Here is a 20218-nt window from a genome sequence, read left to right as displayed (position 1 = left end):
AAGCTTGTAAACTGAAAGACACAGAGCCTAGGTGGGCGGTACCTTATATAGGGGGCAGTGTCTTTTTTGTTCCTTTCAGATATCTACCCAAGGGGGCGGAAACCCAGAAGTATGCTGCCATGGTGGAGTAGAGGAAAGCCTATTAACAGGTAATAATCTGTACTTTTTATCAAAACAAAGGCTTTTGATCTGGACCGAAATCTTTGCAAGGGCTTGGATGGTGGGTGTATGCGCAGGGTCATATCTGTGCATGTGCCTATGCCGGGTGTTAGCCGGTCACACACACCCAAGTGTGCGGGTGGGGGGTGGAGAGGGGCGGCAGGCTGGCTCATTTGCATATGGGAATGCCCATATGCATGATCATGTCCAGAATGCTGGACATTATCATGCTGATGGGACGGGCAGCTGACATCACCGGTTGTCAGCTGGCCGCCCACTTCCTCCTGAGTGTCCACACATATATAAGTGACTTGAGGGTAACTTTAATTTGCGTGTGCCTTTGCCCTCATTCGATGCTCGTCGACCATCGAATGATGTGGGAGGGTCCCCCGAGGTCGCGACTGAATGTTACTGCGTACCATCCATTCGCAGGCCCCGCGAGCGAATCGCCCTCACAAATTGGTGGTAGCAGGGCCACCAGTCACAAGGCGGGGGTTTGGTGGACTCTCAAGGCTGCAAATTCGCAGCCTTGCTAATCATCCAGAATAACCATCGTAGTCTTGTTAGAGATCAGAGGACTCACAAAGGTGAAACCATAATAATTTGCAGATTCTGAGTGTGTGGAATGTTTATTACACAAATGAGCTTCTTTTACAAGGAAATCTCTCTCTGTATGCGCACAACCCTGAATAGCCCCAATTCATCCTGCCCTCCCACAGTACTTTACACCCGCTCTGCAGCAAGAGGAGATCTGTCCGGCTGCTAACAGCATATAACAGCTCAGCGTTGTGTATACCGACACATGCACAGCTGCCGAGCATCATGGGATCTGTGCAATTCCGAAGCAGGGCCAGAGTGTACAACAAGGATTGTTAGCGTCACTGATGGTAGGGAGAGTCATTGGAAGCACCAGTAACACAGTGTAGTAACATGTTATACTGTCATTTCCCACCGCAGACATAGGTGTAATGTGCGTCATTGCCATAGGACTGGATCATGTCTGTCACTTGTGGAACTCTCCTACAGGCCGTGATATAGAGCAGAGGAAGAAAGCACATGCAGGGAATCCAATGTGCCAAGTGCAATTCTCCTATTCATATATTGTTGCTCAGCGTCTTCAATTCAATAAACGGATTATATTATTTGCCTTGTGTTTATTCATTGAAATATAAAAAGTCCTATCTCCCTCCTTTATTATTGCAATTCAGTGGCCAATGTAGGAAACGAGAAGATATGGGTTCTCTAATGAAGATCATCATTCAAACTCTCTGTTAATAATGTATTTATTTACAGTTCCTTATATAGCGCAGCATATTCCATTGCGCTTTGCAATGGGAGTCAACAGTGATTAAACAACCTGGGTAGAAACAAACAGACATGGAGGTAGGAGGGCCCTGCTCGCAAGCTTACAATCTATAGGGATAATAGGAGGGATATATAGGGATAGAATTCCATAGCATGGCAGTCCTGATGTGATGTAATTAGATATGATTGCTACGGGAGGTTGTGTGGGGGTTCTGGAATATGATAAGCTTGGCTGAAGAGGGGAGTTTTCAGGGAACACTTGAAAGTTAGGAGGCTAGTAGTGTGCGTGGTAGGGCATTCCATATGGTGGGTGCTGCCTGACAATCCTGCAAGTGTTAGTGGGAGCGAGTACTGAGTGTGGATGAGAGACGCAGAGCGGAGAGGTCGGGTGGGGGATATATTTTGAGATAAGTGAAGAGATATAAGTCGCTGTCATCAGAGTAATGACTTTTTATGTAAGTAGAAGTATTTTATGTTGAATGCAGTAATATACAGGCAACCAATGGAGGGACTGACAGAGCGGATCAGCAGACGGCTAGCCAGGAAGATCAGCAGCGGAGCAGCATTCAAAATGGATTGTAGTAGCGAGAGACTGTTCTCGGGAAGACTGGTAAGGAGACTATCCCAATAATGAATGCGTGATATAATGAGTGCATGAATTAGTTTTTGAAGTGTCTTGTGTAAGGTACGGACTAATTTTGGATGTTTTTTTTAGATGCATGTAACATGATTTAGAGAGATTGATTGTGAGGAATGGAGGACAGTTCAGAGGCGAGGATGGCCCCCTAGGCAGCGAGCTTGTGGAGTAGGATTGATTGTTGTGTTCTCAACAGTGATAGAGATATCAGGTTGATAACTACTCTTGGTTGGTGGGAATATAATTCTGTTTTGGAAATGTTGAGTGAGATGACATGCAAGATGAAATGTCAGAAAGACATTCAGAGACACGAAGCAATACTGATGGTGACAGTTCCGGGGAGGAAAAATAGAATTGAGTATCATCAGCATACAGATGAGTCTCTCGATCATTGCCAAATTCCTGTTTTTTTCATCTTCAAACTTTTGGACTGATCCGAACTAGCCTTAGTTCCTCTACCCTTCATCCACCCAGCACAGCTCTTGTTCAACAAGCCCTAACACCGCCAGCTATCCTCCATTGGTGGACTGGACCCCTCCTGCACCAGCAAAACCACCTGCCCATTAGGCAAACATCAATGCGGGACTGTGCAACTATCCATGGTGGACGGTAACCAATAACCATCTTAATTTATTTGGAAAATCTCAGAGGGCAAAATAGGAACCGACAGTAAACCTCTGTATACCAGGAATGATGCATATTGTTTTATATTAGTCTAGTGCACTAGCATACGTTCACTTTTAACTTTTTTTCGGGAAACAATTCTTATGTTTATGTATATTTTATTCACTTATAATTATATATAATGCACATAAATTTCCCTTAACGTTGGTCACACCTATGTCTCATAAATTGATTTCATTTGTAAAATCGTTCCAGTTGGGTTTTAGACTTATCCACACGTCCACCTTCCTTTCACATCACACACGGGGCGTTCTACTTGGTCACAAGGGTTACTCATCTGGTACCTTACATTGTACTTGTCTAGAACATCTCCCCTTGGCCTCTTTTTGAGAGCTATTCGATTAATGCTTCTGTTATCACACCATTGTGCATGAGTGGATAGCATTTCTCTTGAGTTTCAAAGCTGCTCCAAGAATTCAGTTCTAAGCATTAGCTTCAAAAGATGAATGTCCTTGTGTATAAGGGTTTTCTTTTACCGGGCCTTTTGGCACAAATGTCTTCTCTTCCAAGAGCATTAGTTGGCCTTTAAAAGGGTTCCAACATCACTATGGGCCTTATTCTGGTCGATGCGTTAATTTCCGAATTCTTACGGATGGCGTTTTTTAGCCGTCTGCGCATGCGTGGGGAACGCTATGCGCATGTGCCACGCATGGTCTCCGTACTTGTACTCACTAATACCGTACGGAAATGTGCACCGCAATCATTTGGGAAATATGGGCGTATTATGGGCGGCATTCGGAACTACACAGGGGCGTAGTTTCAAAGTGGGCTAAACTGGGCGTAAACATGGGCGTGCACGAGGGAGTACACTCATTCTGGTAGGCGTGCATTCGGACAGCACACAGAATGCACAAGAACAAAAAGGCTAGAAATATGCGGGGTTCATAAGCAAGTATTTCTTTGCGGACACCACTCGGTCATACGCTAGGCATTCGGAACGCCCAATCAGTAAGGGCGCACCTCAACCAATGTCAGCTGAACACAATACAATCCACTCCTTTACTCATTACTCATTAATTACACGCTTGTCAGTGCTTCAATTGGAACCATTGCAGCTTAAATACACTGCAACCAATGGACACAACTTACTATCACTAATATAAATAGACATGTCACTTCTACAATTAACAATTAAACCACACATTTGGGGATAAAAATTTATTACAAGAACTTAAAACAGAAAATGGGAAAAGCATGTTTTTCTAAACATGTAATAAATTAAAAGGTACCATGCCAGAAATGTACACAAATAAAACAAACTTACAAAATGTATTTTTGACATACATAGCGACAGCAGAATCATTAGGAACACATCAGGTGGCTTCACAACAAAAGTATAGCACCAACACTTCAAGTACAGCAGACAGTAATGGTAGCCGAAAGAGGGCAACAGGGGAACCAAACAAGACATTCGAACTGAGGGCAAATGTGGGTACCCTCTGCACGGGATTGGACACAGGAAGCTGACACACACAGCTCAATGAAAGATTTGGGAAGACATAAGGGTGGAGATTAATGCGGACACAAGTTCATTTGCGGGCACGTTTGGCCCTGGTAGGCTCCTTGCCACGTGCAGCAGCTCTTCGGCCACAGCCATGTTCTGATGGTGGCCCAGGTGGAGCAGATGCTGGTGAAGGGGGGGATGGTGTTCCCCCTCTGCCAGCAGGGAGTGCTGCTGGTGGAAATGCACCAGAAACGGATGACAATAGGGCCCTATTGCTGGAAATTAGCTCCACCATAAGCTCATTATGGTGGAGGAGGAGGTCATTTTGCCACAGGGCTTGATCTGCCAGCACCTGCAGGCTTGCAGCTATTGACTGCTGGGTGCCAGCCATGGCCTGCTGGCTCCCAGCCATAGCCTGCAGGCTCCCAGCTATTGCCTGCTGGGTGCTGACCAAATCCTGCATGACCTCCTCGGTCCTACGCATCCGCTCTGATGCCAACTCTCCCTGCTGGTGAATCTGCCCAAGCACCTGCACCCACCTCTGGTACTCCGGTTCGGCAGGAGGCACAGACTCCTCAACCTCCTCAAGAGATTCTTGACCAAGCGGTGGGGATGCTGGTGAAAGAGAAAATTACAATTACAACACATTCCAAGAAAATTACTACCAACTACTTATGCCATGGCAAATAATTACCTTCAAGAAAAGCAGCAAAGACTTCCGCTGGGGCCTCGCTATCCATGTTGCTCACCCCCCGGACCCCCTCTACTGCAATGCAGCACTCGGCCATCTCCTCCAGGGGGGTGAGCTTCAGGCGGCCTGGCATGGGGCCAGCCCCAGAGGTGTGGCTGTGTTCCCACCGTTTGGTCAGTTTCTTCTTGAGGTTGATTGCAGGTGGCACGACTTCAAAACCAAAGTTTACATATTACTACATGTCACTCCTCATGTTTGCTCTAGCAGCCATTGCAATCTGCAACAGATTACAACATGTGCTTCATTACACCAAACTTACATTATATTAAACTATAAAACCAACCCTTAGAAGATACATTCACACTCACCCTACAATAACTATCGACTAAATGACATGGCAATCATATCTGTGGCTCCAAGCAACGTGACCGACCATTTACCAACTCCATCTAACATCTAATTTAAACATTACTGGTCTTGTACTGCTCAAATGTAACACACATGAACTTGCCTCTTCTTAACGTGCTCCGCCTCACAAACTTGTGGAGCTACCGCATTAATCTCCGCAGTTATGTCCTCCCAAATCTTCCATCTCCTTGTGTGTGTCAACCTGTCCTGTGGACACTCGATCCAATCCCGTGCGTGGGGTACCAGTATGTCAAGCTCCTGCGGTTCGAATGCCATGTTCCTGCTGCTTGGTTCCTCTGTTGGCCTCTTTCGGCCACGGCCACCTGTCGCTGTACTTGAAGTGCTGGCCAGGCTACTCTTTCAAAGAGTTCCTGGCACTCATGGTCTCCCTCAGATTGAGATCCAGCCATGTTTGCAACAACTTTTTGCCTTTCTAGCACACCTTTATATAATTTCATTGGCGTACATCAGCGACACCCTGCGTTCCGTGCGGCAGCATTCCGTACGGCAGCGTAGACCGTGCGGCGCATAGGCCACGCCCATACCAGCGGAAAAAAAACAAAAAAAAAACAGGCATACTTGTTAAGTCTGATTCAGTAGTTAATGGCAGATTTGAACACCAATAAACACCTAAAACTGTGGCCACACATGAAATGTATATGTGAATGTACATTTTTACTGTGCACTTGTTTGGTATGTACAACAAATGACACTAACCCATTCCATATGTTAATCCAGTCCACCACTCAGGCAATAGTAATCAGTGCTTGCATCCAAATCACATGTGAAAGGTCTCCAAATACTGCCTTGATGCTAGGTACATTTCATTCCACATCTCTAGTGTGGGCCGGTAGAAGGTAAGTGTTCACATGGCACCATGGCCTAATATTGGGAAAAGGGCTTGCACTATTTGCTATGTTTCTGGTGTATAGCTTTCACTATAATAAAGCTGTCTAGTTTAGTACCTTGTAGAGTTAGGTGTAACTGGCTAGTGATACAGACTATTTCACCTGTTGTTTTCACCCATGTTTGGTGAATATAATATATTATATATAATGGATTGCAAACTTCTTTCACCCTGTCTGTTTTGGAGATACTAAGTAATGGCATGGTCTGCTCAGCTATGCAAAGCTACAGCAAGTGTTGTTTTGCGATGCAATGGGTTAGCCGTCTGATGTGGCGCATACACGCTGCTAATGACAAAATGAACAATAAAGTTAATACCAAATATCACTCTGAACAACCAATTACAGGACATGATTGCTTGAATTGTGCCATTGCTAAGATGGCGGCCTATGGCAGAGCAGCCCCATTCTCGGCCGCGGAGCTGAGGGCACTGGTCTCCGTTATGGAGACCAGGCTGGGGCGTGCGGGGCCCTTCATTACAAACCGCCAGAAGCGGCAGGCGTATGCCGCTGCCCGCAGGCGCATATTCGCGTGCACCCAGGTGCGCAGGACCATCGCTCAGCTGGAGCGGCGATGGTCAGATCTGAGGCGGAGACAGCCGGATTTGCTCCAGCAAATCAGGGCCAGCATTGCACGATGTGAGTGTTTACACATTAAATGGCCAATTGTACATTATTGCTTCCATGACCTTTTTTAAGGCAATAAGGTAACCTGGCTGATGACGAGTTAAACATGGCATACACTATATGTGTGGTACTTCCTGTTTGACATGCTGTAATGTGGGTCCAATATGTCATTGTTTTTGGTGAATGATGAATGAACAAATCATGTGCCTTATTTAACACTCTGCATTTTGATTTTTCTTACAGCACGTGAACGTGCAAGACAGGCCCGTGAGCAGGGCCAGGAGGAGCTGGCGGCCCAGGAGGAGCTGGCCAAGGAGGTGGAGGCCGAGGAGGAGGCCTGCGAGGTGGTGGAGCTTGAAGAAAGTGGTAGGTAAACATAAGGCATCATTAATAATTGGTGGTACTACTATTTGTTATGTACCACTGCTGAATCTAGTGTGTTTTACTCTATTATTAATTAATAAACTAAAGTGGGTTACAACAGACACACTTAGGGGTTTATAGGCCCAAACTGCAAACGTGGAATCTGGAGGCTCACGTAGGTGATGAGTGTTTATTTATGGAGGGTCTTTCTATACAAGCACAAATAAAACATCAATGGAGTATGGTCAGGCCTGATTTATAATGGAGTCACAAGTGGGCAGTTCCCCTGGGCCCCCCTCTAGCCAGTTGGCCCGTGTTGTTGCCATGTATTTTTGAAAGCTATTATGTAGGATGGATTGACCTTAGAAATTGTTTGGTGTATGAAAGCGGATTAGTGCTGCACTTTCACCTATCTGGCAATGTGACAATGATTCATGAAGTAAGGGGTAGAGGGACTAGGCTAGCCTTTTTATGTGGTATCTATCTATCTATGTATCCATCCATCCATCTTTTTTTTCCCATTACAAACAGTATTGCCTATGTAATTTTTTGTATGTATGATTTATCATGCTGTAGGTACTTAGGATTGACTGTACAAGGTCTACCTGAATAGCATAATTAATGTTGAACCCCCTTTAACATGCCCACAGATGACCAGAGGGAACAAGGCGAGGGAAAGAGAGGGGCCCTCCTCAGGCTGCGCAAGTACCTGGTCGTCATGGCTGCAGAGGTGCAGGACCTGTGCGACCTCCTGCTGTGGAGCTTTTTTTTTTAAGTTTATGTTTAAATGTTAATAAATTTTTGTGATAAAAGTTAGAAGTGGTCTGTGTGTTATTATATTATTTTACAGTATAAATATAAGTATATAAGTATAAATAGTGCTGTTTATTTATGTAAGGTGCAAAAGGTATATACAGTATATAGATGGGTTTATTGCATACAAGTGTTTGAAAGTGAAGGGTAAAGATGTACATAGTGTGTTGATGTGTATGTGTGTGTTTGCATGTGAAGAATAATTTATGATGTCATATGCATACATAACACATGGGCGTGAAGGGGCAAGAAAGAATGTTTTGAACTTAGCATGATGTAAGGGTTAATCTAAAGTGGTAGTAAAGTGTTTAATTATCAATTAGTTAAATAATTGATGACCATTAAAAACAATCCCTTTTTAATGAGGTTGCCTAATTGCATAAGTGGGTCATGTTACAGATTTGAGTGTTCTGATAATAGTGGTGATTTGTGCGTAAATACACTGCATCGGTGCGTACGGGCTCCCGTCCGTTCTGACGCGGTAAGACCGTGCAGAATATGTGTGTGTACACCGCACACGCAAGGTTTGGATGTCGTCCGTAAACACGCCCTCCTCTTAAAGAGTGAGTCCGTCCGAATGCGGAGGCTCGGTGGGCGTTTCTACGGACGATGTCCGCACAGCGTGGCGTGCGACATGCTCCGAAAGATTTCGGAAATGTACGCACCGACCAGAATAACCTCCTATGAGATATAATTTTCACATAAACCGGATCCCTCATCTACAAGCTGGTCCTAAAGATGGAGCACTTCTCATTCCATGCTGGTGCTCGCCGGAATGTCCCAGTTGGCTGAGAGGGACTCCATTAGATTGGGATGCATGTCCCAGTCATTCGGCGGCGAGACCCTGCCCGTCTCTGCTTCAGGGAGATCGGCGGGGTTAGGGGGGGAGACAGCGGGGGGTCGACAGGGAGCTCTGTCAGAATGGGATGCACGAGCGTCTCGTGCGTGTGTGTCCCCTTCCGACCCGCAAGCAAGAGGCCGGTTCCATCTGTATATCCTCAAGGATTTACCTCCTGTGCTGGTTGTAGAACACAATCTGTCAACTCTGGTCCAAACAAGAAAACTCAGGATTCTGGTCTGATCACCAATGTCCTGGACCTAGGAGTAATTAAATACATTGGGTCAGGCCACTTCTCTTTTTTACATAAGGCCAGCTAAAGAAAGAAAAAAGTGGAACTTCGTACAATAGGGCGCAATATATACTTATAATCGACACGTGGATATAGTCCTTTATGGTGACGTGGTCTCTCCTGGTGGTGTTAGTGTCCAATTGTGATCCTCAGTTTCACGTGAAGGTAGTTTAATCATGTGGCGGAAACAATAATGATAAAATCATTAGAACCAGTTGAGTGTTTTCTTTGAACAAAGTGCTCTTTCAAGTTATGTGAAGAGGTACTTGTTTCCTATCTGGGCGCCCGCTAAGTTAATTGCGCACCATGCTATTCTCCGTATAAAAATCGGATCGCATCGGATACCACAAATACACATACACGATATTGAGCGATGCGATCCGATTCGATTTCCCATAGGAAACAATGTTAAATGGATCAATTTACCCAAATCAGCATAGGGAAGAATGGTAAATGGGCCAGAAACCCCCCAAAAAAACACAGAGCAGTGGAATGTCCCCCCAAAAGTAGTTGACGCCACCCCGCCATCAACGTGAACCCGAAGCGTGGCGAGCGCAGCGAGCCCGCGAGGGGTGGCGGTACGCGTCCTCCGACCTTTTCATGCCCTACTATCCACTAGGGCGTGGAGTGAGAATAGAATAGTGTGGCGAGCGCAGCGAGCCCCGCGAGGGGACGCGGATACCTTCACAGGTAAACGTGTCCCTTCGCGGGCTTCCCAGGTGTCCGCGTCGCCATGGACACCTGGGAAGCCCGCGAGGGGACGCGTATAACTGTGAAAGTATCCGCGTCCCCTCGCGGGGCTCGCCACGCTTCGGGCTCGGTGGCTCGCTGCGCTCGCCACACTATTCTATTCTCGCTCCACGCCCTAGTGGATAGTAGGACATGAAAAGGTCGGAGGACGCGTACCGTTGATGGCGGGGTGGCATCAACTACTTTTGGGGGGACATTTCAATGTTCAGGGGTGTTTTTGGCCCATTTATTATTGTTCCTATGATAATTTGGCTAAATTGAGCCATTTCACATTGTTTCCTATGGGAAATCGGATCGCATCGTATACCATCGTACATCATCGAGTACCGAATCCGATGCGATCCGATTTCATTACAGTGCCGTACGTAGAAAACCTGGGTGCCCAGATAGGAAACAAGTACCTGTGAAGAATATCGATCTAGCGTACCCAACTCACGTCAAGTTGATACAAATCCTATTATGGTATCTTTGTGATTTCTGATCTAAATTTTTAGGATGTGGTCCAATCCATCCTTCATGAGCTAACAAATACATATCGTGTGTAGATTCAGTGATGTGAGATGTGTTATTGGTGTGTGAGGTGCTGAAAAAGATTATTTTAAACAGCGTACCTCACCAAGAACGCAAGGTGAAGTAAGTATATAAAGGTATCTTTATAATGTGGGCGTACCCCTACTCACGATGTTTTTGTGATGTTCAAACCAATAAAGGTTTATTTTATTCTTGTTCTCTTTTAAGGTACCACAACCCTTTTCCACTCTGTCATATGTGCTCAAATATGTAAAAGGAAAAAATATATATAATGTGTAAAACAATAAAACTTGATTATAGGGGGGAGGTGTCTACCAAATTATGTGGCACACCTCACTCACCCTCAATAGTGAATAAACTTTAAGGTGCAAAAGTTGAAAAGGGCGTACCCTAACTCACACTTGAGTGTTGGGTAGTCCACGTATCTGGGTTTCTTTTACCGGGTGTGGCGTCATAGGACCATATACCAAAATTCAATCATTCGTAGTACAAGAAAAGAAAGATAAGCCCAATGTGTAGATCTTTCCAAGTTAAATTTCTGTTTTTCTGGAAAACCAGTCAGCCAGAATGAAGGGCATACCTTACTCACCCTTGTGGTGATAGAGTGAAAACTCTTAATGGTTTCTTCGGTTTCTCAATGTTGTTTCTACCCGTGGTTTCCCCGGAAAATTATTTTGTATTGGTTAATGGTTAAAAAGTTTCAGTTTTTAATCCAGACAGATAAAAAAAGTACAGGGGTCCCACTGGGGAAAAACCTCAAAGCAATTTGAAGTCCAACAATGACAAGAAAATAAAAATTTCAAAAGAAGTCCAATACATACATCCAAGAATAAATGGCTGCTCACACTTCTCTGGCAGGATCAACGTGTTTCGGTCATTGGACCTTTATCAAGATGTGCCGGAGTAGTGTGGGAAGCCGATATTTAACTGGTGAACAGCCAATCAACCGTTTACAGGAAGTGAAGTCAATTCATTACATATGCAAATTTTGGTTTCATACTCATATTCTGTATGAATTATCCACTTAACAGAGATTTATAATGATAATAAAAAATGTCTGCAAAGAACCATTATTCTAAAACCATGAAAATCCAGTTCTCACAGCAGTTATATCAATTGTGTGTTATCCGTTGTCATGGGAACGCTCTCTACTTCCGGTTTTCGGATGTTAGAAGCAGCGATATAGGTCCAAATTTGTAGATCAAAAGTAAAAGGAAGGTTTGTAAATGTCCCCATAGGTGTAGATGCTTTTGTGGGAACATAAGGAGTATGTTTGTTATACTCCCCGAATCACATGGCGTGGGTAAACGGATATTTCCGGGAAGGGGCTTAGTTGCACTCACCATGCTGTCTGGGTCCGGCCAGTCGGGATCCCGATGTCGGGATAATGACTGTCGGGATCCCGACTGTCGGACCCCTATACAACACCCCTTAAATGGCAATCATGTTCCTGATTTAGTTGTTTAGGAATTATGCAGCATGAAAAAAAAAGGGGAAAAAATATTCACTGAGATTCTGAGGAAGCCGCTGAGGCGGGGAAACGGGGCAGAGGCGGGGAAACGCGTCAATCATTTCCGAACATCGGCCAGTTACACACCCTGCTGCCCATGGTTCTACACCAGAAAAGGCTGCATCTCTGGAAAGCACCAGCGGCCGGGAGGGAACCCGTGGACGCTGATCACAGGGACGGACATCCTCCTCTAAAAAGTGGAGCTCCACTCACAAGTATTTTAAAATACTTATTTTTTTTCCCCTTTTTTTCATGCTGCATGATTTCTAAACCACTAAATCAGGAACATGATTGCCATTTAAGAACTATTGAGAGACCTGTTGATAATATATATATACCCCAACAATAGTGCCTTCAGCGCCCTCAAATAGTAATGTCCATATGATAAAATAACTCTTGGTTATTTCATTTGAAGATTTCTTTTATTTTTCAGAACCGCGATCAGTACCCAACGCGTTTCGTCTCCAATAGACACTTCATCAGGGGTTCATGATCTTATAAATAGATTTTAAACCCATCTGGGTCATGAAATCGAGAATCACAGTCAGATACAAAAAAGTCTGAATAAGAACCAAATTCTTCCGGTTTGTGTTTTGGTATAATAGAAACCAACCATGGAGCTCTGGGGTGATGGACAGTCCCGGATATAAAATGTCCAAGGGGAAAAGCTTATTTCCCAGGTACTGGTCCAGGGGGAGAACCACAGTGGTGTCGCTGTGGGGCAGGAGTGGCCCAGGATGGCACAAATAACCAAGCAAAAAGAATCACACTAAACACATACATTTTCCGTTTTGCACTCCGTATGAATGGTGTCTCAGTGCTTCCAGGCACCCCAGCACTACAATCCCTGGGGCCTAGGAACTTTTGGCATCAGGGCGCTAAGCAGCAGACTGAGAAGGGTTTTAAACCTCTCAGTCTGCTGCTTAGCGCCCTGATGCCAAAAGTTCCTAGGGGAGCTGGTAAAACCAATAACAGAATTATTCAACCAGTCACTAGCTACTGGAGTAATCCCAGAGGACTGGAAAACAGCGAATGTAGTCCCACTGCACAAAAGTGGAAGCAAGGAAGAGGTAAGCAACTATCGACCAGTGAGCCTTACATCAGTAGTAGGGAAATTGATGGAAACGCTCTTAAAACAAAGAGTTGTAGAATATCTCAAAACCAGCAATTTACAGGATCCAAAACAGCATGGGTTTACTGGGGGAAGATCATGTCAAACAAATCTTATTGACTTTTTTGACTGGGTGACTAAAGTAATAGATCAAGGTGGGGCTGTAGATGTAGCTTATCTAGACTTTAGTAAAGCTTTTGATACTGTCCCACATCGCAGACTGTTAAATAAACTTGAAAGTTTGGGATTGGATTCTAAGATAGTTGAATGGATAAGAGCGTGGTTGCAGGACAGAAAACAGAGAGTTGTAGTAAACGGAGTACAGTCAAAGGAGGGAAAGGTTACAAGTGGAGTACCCCAGGGATCTGTACTTGGACCAGTGCTTTTTAATATCTTTATTGGTGATATTGCAAATGGGATTGAAGGTAAAATGTGCCTTTTTGCAGATGACACAAAGGTATGCAACAGGGTAGACACACCAGGAGAGGTAAAACAAATGATTGAGGATCTAGGTAGATTAGAGGAATGGTCAAGAGCATGGCAACTACAGTTTAATGCCAAAAAAATGCTAAATCATGCACTTGGGTCTCAGAAATCCAAAGACTAAATATAATATAAATGGCACTATAATGGAAACTACTGAGGAAGAGAGGGATCTAGGTGTCACTATTTCAGGGGACTTAAAAGCAGGTAGGCAATGTAACAAAGCAATGAAGAAGGCAAGTCAGATGCTTGGTTGCATAGGGAGAGGTATCAGCAGTAGAAAGAAAGAAGTAATAATGCCACTGTATAGGTCATTGGTACGACCTCACCTAGAGTATTGTGTTCAGTTCTGGAGGCCATATCTCCAGAAGGATATAAATACATTAGAGACTGTACAAAGAAGGGCAACTAATATGTATACTTTAGAGCAGAGAAGGGAAAGGGGGGACATGATAGAAACTTTCAAATATATCAAGGGTTTTAACAAGGTACAGGTGGGAGACATTCTTCACAGGAAGAGGAGCAACAGAACACGAGGACATGCACTGAAACTAGGGGGAGGAAGGTACAGGTGGGAGACATTCTTCACAGGAAGAGGAGCAACAGAACACGAGGACATGCACTGACACTAGAGGGAGGAAGATTCAGGGGAAATGTGAGGAAGAATTACTTCACAGAAAAAGAGTAGTAGATAAGTGGAATAGCCTACCATCAGAGGTGGTAGACGCAAATACAGTAGTACAATTTAAACATGCTTGGGATAAGCATATTGATATCCTTACAAAAAAATAAGGATCAAATATGGTTTGAGGTAACATGTTTAAAAAAGGGGCAGACTAGATGGGCCAAGTGGTTCTTATTTGCCGTCAAATTCTATGTTTCAATCCCATGAGCGAAGGAAATTCCCCAATTGAAGAGACTCCAAATCTGTCCAGCAGATCAACGAGTCCCTTGTCTCCTGAAACAGTAGCAGTGTTTCCTGTTTCATTGATTTTGGGTTCCCGGACCAACTGGACAGAATGTTCCATCGGAAAGGCCTTGAGTGAAACCCTGCATACTGCAGGGTCTCAAATGTTGCCACCATTTTGCCCAACAGCTTCAAACTGCCATATAGAGGGATTTGGCGACTGGATAATTGCCATCACCAACCGGCGAATGTCCACTGCCTTGGACTCTGGAAGGAAAACACGATGTAGATGTGTGTCCAAAATCACACCCAAAAACTGAAGTTTCTGAGCGGGCGTTAAATGAGACTTTGGCAGATTTAACATCCACCCGTGGTCTCGAAGAAACTGCATTGCAATCGTCAGATGTTCCTGCAACTTCTCTGCCGTTTCCGCCCTTAACAAGAGGTCATCCAAGTATGGAATAATCACAATCCCTTTTAACCTGAGAGCCGCTGCCATGACAGCTATCACCTTTGTGAAAACTCTCGGCGCTGTGGCCAGTTGGAAGGGTAGAGGCGTTTTGCAATAGGAACAACTCATCTGCAGTTTCAGGCTGAAACTGCAGATGAGTTGTTCCTATTGCAAAACGCAGCAAAGATTGATGTTCCCTGCATATCGGCACGTGTAGATAAGCATCCTGGATGTCCACTGAGGCTAAAAATTCTCCAGGTTCTATGCTTAAAAGCACTGACCGAAGAGATTCCATACTGAAGTGATCCACCCACAGATGTAGGTTTAAAGACTTCAGGTTTAGAATGGGTCAGAAGGAACCATCCGGTTTGGGGACTAAGAAAAGAATGGAATAAAATCCCATCTTTCTTTCCTCCTGAGGTACCGGGATCACAACTCCGTTGCCGCCCCCAAGAGGGCTTTCCGCAAGCGAGCTTCTCGTGGCAAGGGTGTTGGGAGAAATCTATTTTGGAGGGACTCCCCTGAGATTGATCCTGTAACCCAGCAAAATTATAGAGTGAACCCAAGGGTACGGGGTGGAGAGACACCACACATCCCTATACTGCAGGAGGCAAACCCCCCCCCCCCCCCTCTGATCCCAGAACGGGGAGTCTCCGCCTCGTCATGCTGAGGACTTATCCTCACTTTTTGAAGAATGTTTCTCTGCAAAGGCCCCAAAGTGGGATCTGGGCGACCTTCCTTTGCCACAAGGAAACTTTGTTCTGCCTGGTTGTCCTCTACTGGACACACCCCCTCGAAAGGAGGAACGAAAGGAAGACCTGAATGCCCCAAACATTGACACTGAGTGCTTAGTAGATGTGGTGGGGAGGAAAGTGCTCCCCCCCCCCTTATTTAACCACTTGAGTGGTATGCCCAGAGATTTTCCGGGCTCAGCTGCGCTGCCGCAGCGGGCTGTCCCGGAAAATATCTGGGCATACCCCTATTATACAATAGGTGCGCACCACTGGTGCAGCGCCTCTACAGCACATCCCGTGACCAGCTCCAGTCCCCCCCTGTTCCTTTGCTCTGGCGATCGGTAAGCCGGAGCTTCCCTGACCCGCCAGCCAGCCCATCACTCATGTTACGGTGACGTCGGCGGCAGGCTCGGGTATGGTTGGCCAGGCTTGGGGGGGACTCGGAAGCGCTCAGGCACCCGAGTCCTCCCGAGCCGCGAACATCACCCTGCCTGCCGCCGACGTCACTGCTAAATGTGACAGGCGGCATAGGCTGGGGGAGAGAGGCAGCAAGGAAGCTCCGGCGTACTAACGCCGGAGCGGAGGTGAGGGGGGGGGGGCTGCTTCCAGCTTTCTGTGGTGGGTTTTGCTGGGGCAGGATAAACCTGCCCTGGTAGGTTTGTCCTGCTCCAGCAAAACCCACCACTCAAGGGGTTAATAAGTGAATCCAGTTGAGCCCCAAAAAGAAGTTCTCCTTTGAAAGCCAATGCCTCTAGAGACTTTTTAGACTCGCTATCAGCTTCCCAAGCCTTAAGCCAGAGTGGCTGACACCTTTGACTCCATCTTGGCGCCTTCTCCACCAGCCTCACAAACATATTCCGCTGCACACTTTAGCTTTTCTGCCAAAGCAAAAGCTTCTGTGTCTGGTTGAAGCTGAGCACGCCAAGCATCAGCCCACTTCATCATGGCCTTGGATACCCAAGCTGATGCAATGACCGGACGTAAAGTAAAGCCATCCCCTTCAAACACAGCTTTCAGACAGCCTTCAATCTTTTTATCCACGGGGTCTTTGAAGGCAGGACCCCCTTTTACAGGCAAAGCAGTGGTCTTAGACAACCTAGAAACAGCTGCATCCACCAGAGGGACCTTTTCCCACACTTTCACATGCTCCACCGGCATGGGGTACATGTTGGCAAATCTCTCTTTTTTTTTTTTATATTTTATTGACAGAAAAAGACAAACTTATACAGAATACAGTTACAGAGAACAAAATAAAGTTGTCTGGTCGGTAACTAACAATAGTAACATTGGTTGATGGTACATTCACGCGATCTGTAGGATGATTATAGCACCACATTAATTCACAAATATACATTTATATATTAATTCAGAAGGGAGGGTCGTTAGTTAAGGTTTCAGTTAAGTACCAGGTGGTGTCCGAGAAAGAGTTTCTTAGGGCGGGTTTTAAAGGGGGGGAGAGGGTATGTATGTAGGGCAACCAGGTATCAAAGAATTTGTTTGCCAATTTTTCTTTTTGAACAGAGGTTTCTGTCCAATCCATCATAAACAGATATGTTATTCTGGGGAAGGCTAAGGATAATGAGGGTGGGGTTGTCAAGATCCATTCTGACAGTATCGTTTTTTTTAACAGTCGCTGCCATTTTAACAAGTAACAGTCGAGTGCCTGATGATCGGCGTTTGCAATCTGCCGATGAATACTTCCCCCAAAAGACCCAAGCTTTTGAGATATTATAATCTATATCTAGTTTTGTTTTGACATAGTTCTGAAACTCTATCCAAATAGACTGCACAACATCACAGGACCACATGCAGTGCATCAAGTGCGCATCTGGGTTACCGCACTTGTAACAATTGGCGTTGGGAGCTCCCCCGTAAGATATTTAAGTTTTGGAGTAAAATTTGATCTATATAATAACTTTTGATGCATCTCCATATAGGATATAGATACTAGGCTCTTGTTTAAGGTCTGGTATGCTGTCAACATGGTCTTGTTGGCAAATCTCTTGAGCATGAGAAGCCTTTTATGAGGTGTCTTCCATGCTTCCCCAAGTAGTGCCTTCATGCCCTCATCCGAAGGGAAGGTAACTGCATCCCTGCACTGTTTCCTAAATACACCCTGAACTGGCACTTTATCCTCATCTGAGAGGTTTAATGTTTGTTTAACTGCCAATATTAAATCTTCAATACCAGGGACAGAAGACTCAAACTCGTCCCTCTGGTCCCAAAACATATCTTCAGTACATTCACCTTCATCTTCGGACTCTAAATTAAGAAGGGGAGGTGTGGATAAAGGGTGCCTGGGTGAAGTTACCTCAGGAGCCTTGGAAAGCTGCTCCATAAAAGTATTCATTTTATGGACAATCTGTGCTGTGTCCTGCATTACTTGCAGTAGAGCAGAGTCCCCCTGAGATGGGGTAATAGAGCCCACAGACGGTTGAGAGGAGGATAAAGGCCTAGGAGATTTAACAAGCTCATCTCTCTGCCTACTCAAAGCCTGTACTAAGGCATTCATAGATCTCCCTAATGCAGCCACCCACGCAGGTTCAGGCTGCTCAGACCTCTGGGCTTGAGCCCCACTGGGCACAGACTCACATGCAGGGCACAAGTCTCCCTGATCCATCTGTTCAATAGTTAATTTAATTCCACAAAACCTGTAGTTATTTAACATGGCAGACGCTCCCTCCCCAAGAGCAGCAGCACTACACCTTTCTGTCATGATAACACACACACAGTGCACAATATTAGGCGTTTGTACAGAATAATATACCCAAGTACTTATCTGTCTGCTCTGCTGCAATGGACCCTCAGCGGCCTCCAGGGAAAGCGCTGCCCAGGAGAAACTTTCCACTCAGTTCTGTAGTGTAAAATCCTCCTCCAGCTCCGCACAGTGTGGAGAGAAATGGCGCCAGAACAGCGTGTAGGAAGAGACCAAGTCTCTGCTTCAGTGGGGAGGGAAGCTTTTTGGCACCCTATGCCAAAAAGCGTCAGCCCCTATGCCTGAGTCCTCACCAGGTCAGCTCCAGACCTCAGGCATGACAGTTATTCTGTACTGACCGAAGAGGGTGTAGGACAAGAGGCTGCTGTAGTGACAGAGGAGGGTGCGGGATAAGAGGCTGCTGTAGTGACAGAGGAGGGTGTAGGATAAGAGGCCGCTGTAGTGACAGAGGAGGGTGCGGGATAAGAGGCTGCTGTAGTGACAGAGGAGGGTGCGGGATAAGAGGCCGCTGTAGTGACAGAGGAGGGTGCGGGATAAGAGGCCGCTGTAGTGACAGAGGAGGGTGCGGGATAAGAGGCCGCTGTAGTGACAGAGGAGGGTGCGGGATAAGAGGCCGCTGTAGTGACAGAGGAGGGTGCGGGATAAGAGGCCGCTGTAGTGACAGAGGAGGGTGCGGGATAAGAGGCCGCTGTAGTGACAGAGGAGGGTGCGGGATAAGAGGCCGCTGTAGTGACAGAGGAGGGTGCGGGATAAGAGGCCGCTGTAGTGACAGAGGAGGGTGCGGGATAAGAGGCCGCTGTAGTGACAGAGGAGGGTGCGGGATAAGAGGCTGCTGTAGTGACAGAGGAGGGTGCGGGATAAGAGGCTGCTGTAGTGACAGAGGAGGGTGCAGGATAAAAGGCCGCTGTAGTGACGGAGAAGGGTGCGGGATAAGAGGCTGCTGTAGTGACAGAGGAGGGTGCGGGATAAGAGGCTGCTGTAGTGACAGAGGAGGGTGCGGGATAAGAGGCTGCTGTAGTGACAGAGGAGGGTGTAGGATAAGAGGCTGCTCTAGTGACAGAGGAGGGTGCGGGATAAGAGGCTGCTGTAGTGACAGAGGAGGGTGCGGGATAAGAGGCCGCTGTAGTGACAGAGGAGGGTGCGGGATAAGAAGCCGCTGTAGTGACAGAGGAGGGTGCGGGATAAGAGGCCGGTGTAGAGACGGAGGAGGGTGCGGGATAAGAGGCCGCTGTAGTGACAGAGGAGGGTGCGGGATAAGAGGCCGCTGTAGTGACAGAGGAGGGTGCAGGATAAGAGGCTGCTGTAGTGACAGAGGAGGGTGCAGGATAAGAGGCTGCTGTAGTGACAGAGGAGGGTGCATGATAAGAGGCCGCTGTAGTGACAGAGGAGGGTGCAGGATAAGAGGCTGCTGTAGTGACAGAGGAGGGTGCAGGATAAGAGGCCGCTGTAGTGACAGAGGAGGGTGCAGGATAAGAGGCTGCTGTAGTGACAGAGGAGGGTGCAGGATAAGAAGCCGCTGTAGTGACAGAGGAGGGTGCAGAATAAGAGGCCGCTGTAGTGACAGAGGAGGGTGCGGGATAAGAGGCTGCTGTAGTGACAGAACAAGGGTAATATGTGACTCTGTAATAAGTGATTATTCCTCACCTGTGCTGGTATCTGTAGGGATTTCTTCCTCCTTACACTGCTGGTCACCCCTCATATCCTTCTCTTCCCCCTCTGTATCTTCCCACATAATATCACACAGATCTATATAAAATCACAGATATCTTACAATCACATTATTTTTCATTTAAATTAATTGCGTCTTTGGCATCTATTTGTTGATTTATCTCTAAGTCCCCCCCCCCCTTCAATGAAAA

The 20218-nt window shown here is 46.1% G+C and overlaps 1 protein-coding gene and 1 long non-coding RNA gene across 6 annotated transcripts in view; one reads left to right on the top strand and one right to left on the bottom strand.

Annotated features, from left to right (window-relative positions):
* The window catches only part of LOC146010130 (uncharacterized), a 424288-nt gene that overhangs the window by 372840 nt on the left and 31230 nt on the right, over positions 1-20218 (top strand). The window lies entirely within an intron of this gene.
* On the bottom strand, positions 8614-20047 carry LOC146010235 (uncharacterized). Its single transcript, XR_014444751.1, has 3 exons — positions 20004-20047; positions 9221-9286; positions 8614-9134 (listed from the first exon to the last, which is right to left on the bottom strand). It is a non-coding gene; the product is annotated as an uncharacterized LOC146010235 (long non-coding RNA).

This window comes from Crinia signifera, chromosome 6, assembly GCF_055691185.1.
Source record: "Crinia signifera chromosome 6, ASM5569118v1, whole genome shotgun sequence".
NCBI classification, from domain to species: domain Eukaryota; kingdom Metazoa; phylum Chordata; class Amphibia; order Anura; family Myobatrachidae; genus Crinia; species Crinia signifera.
This window is presented reverse-complemented; position numbering and strand designations above follow the sequence as displayed.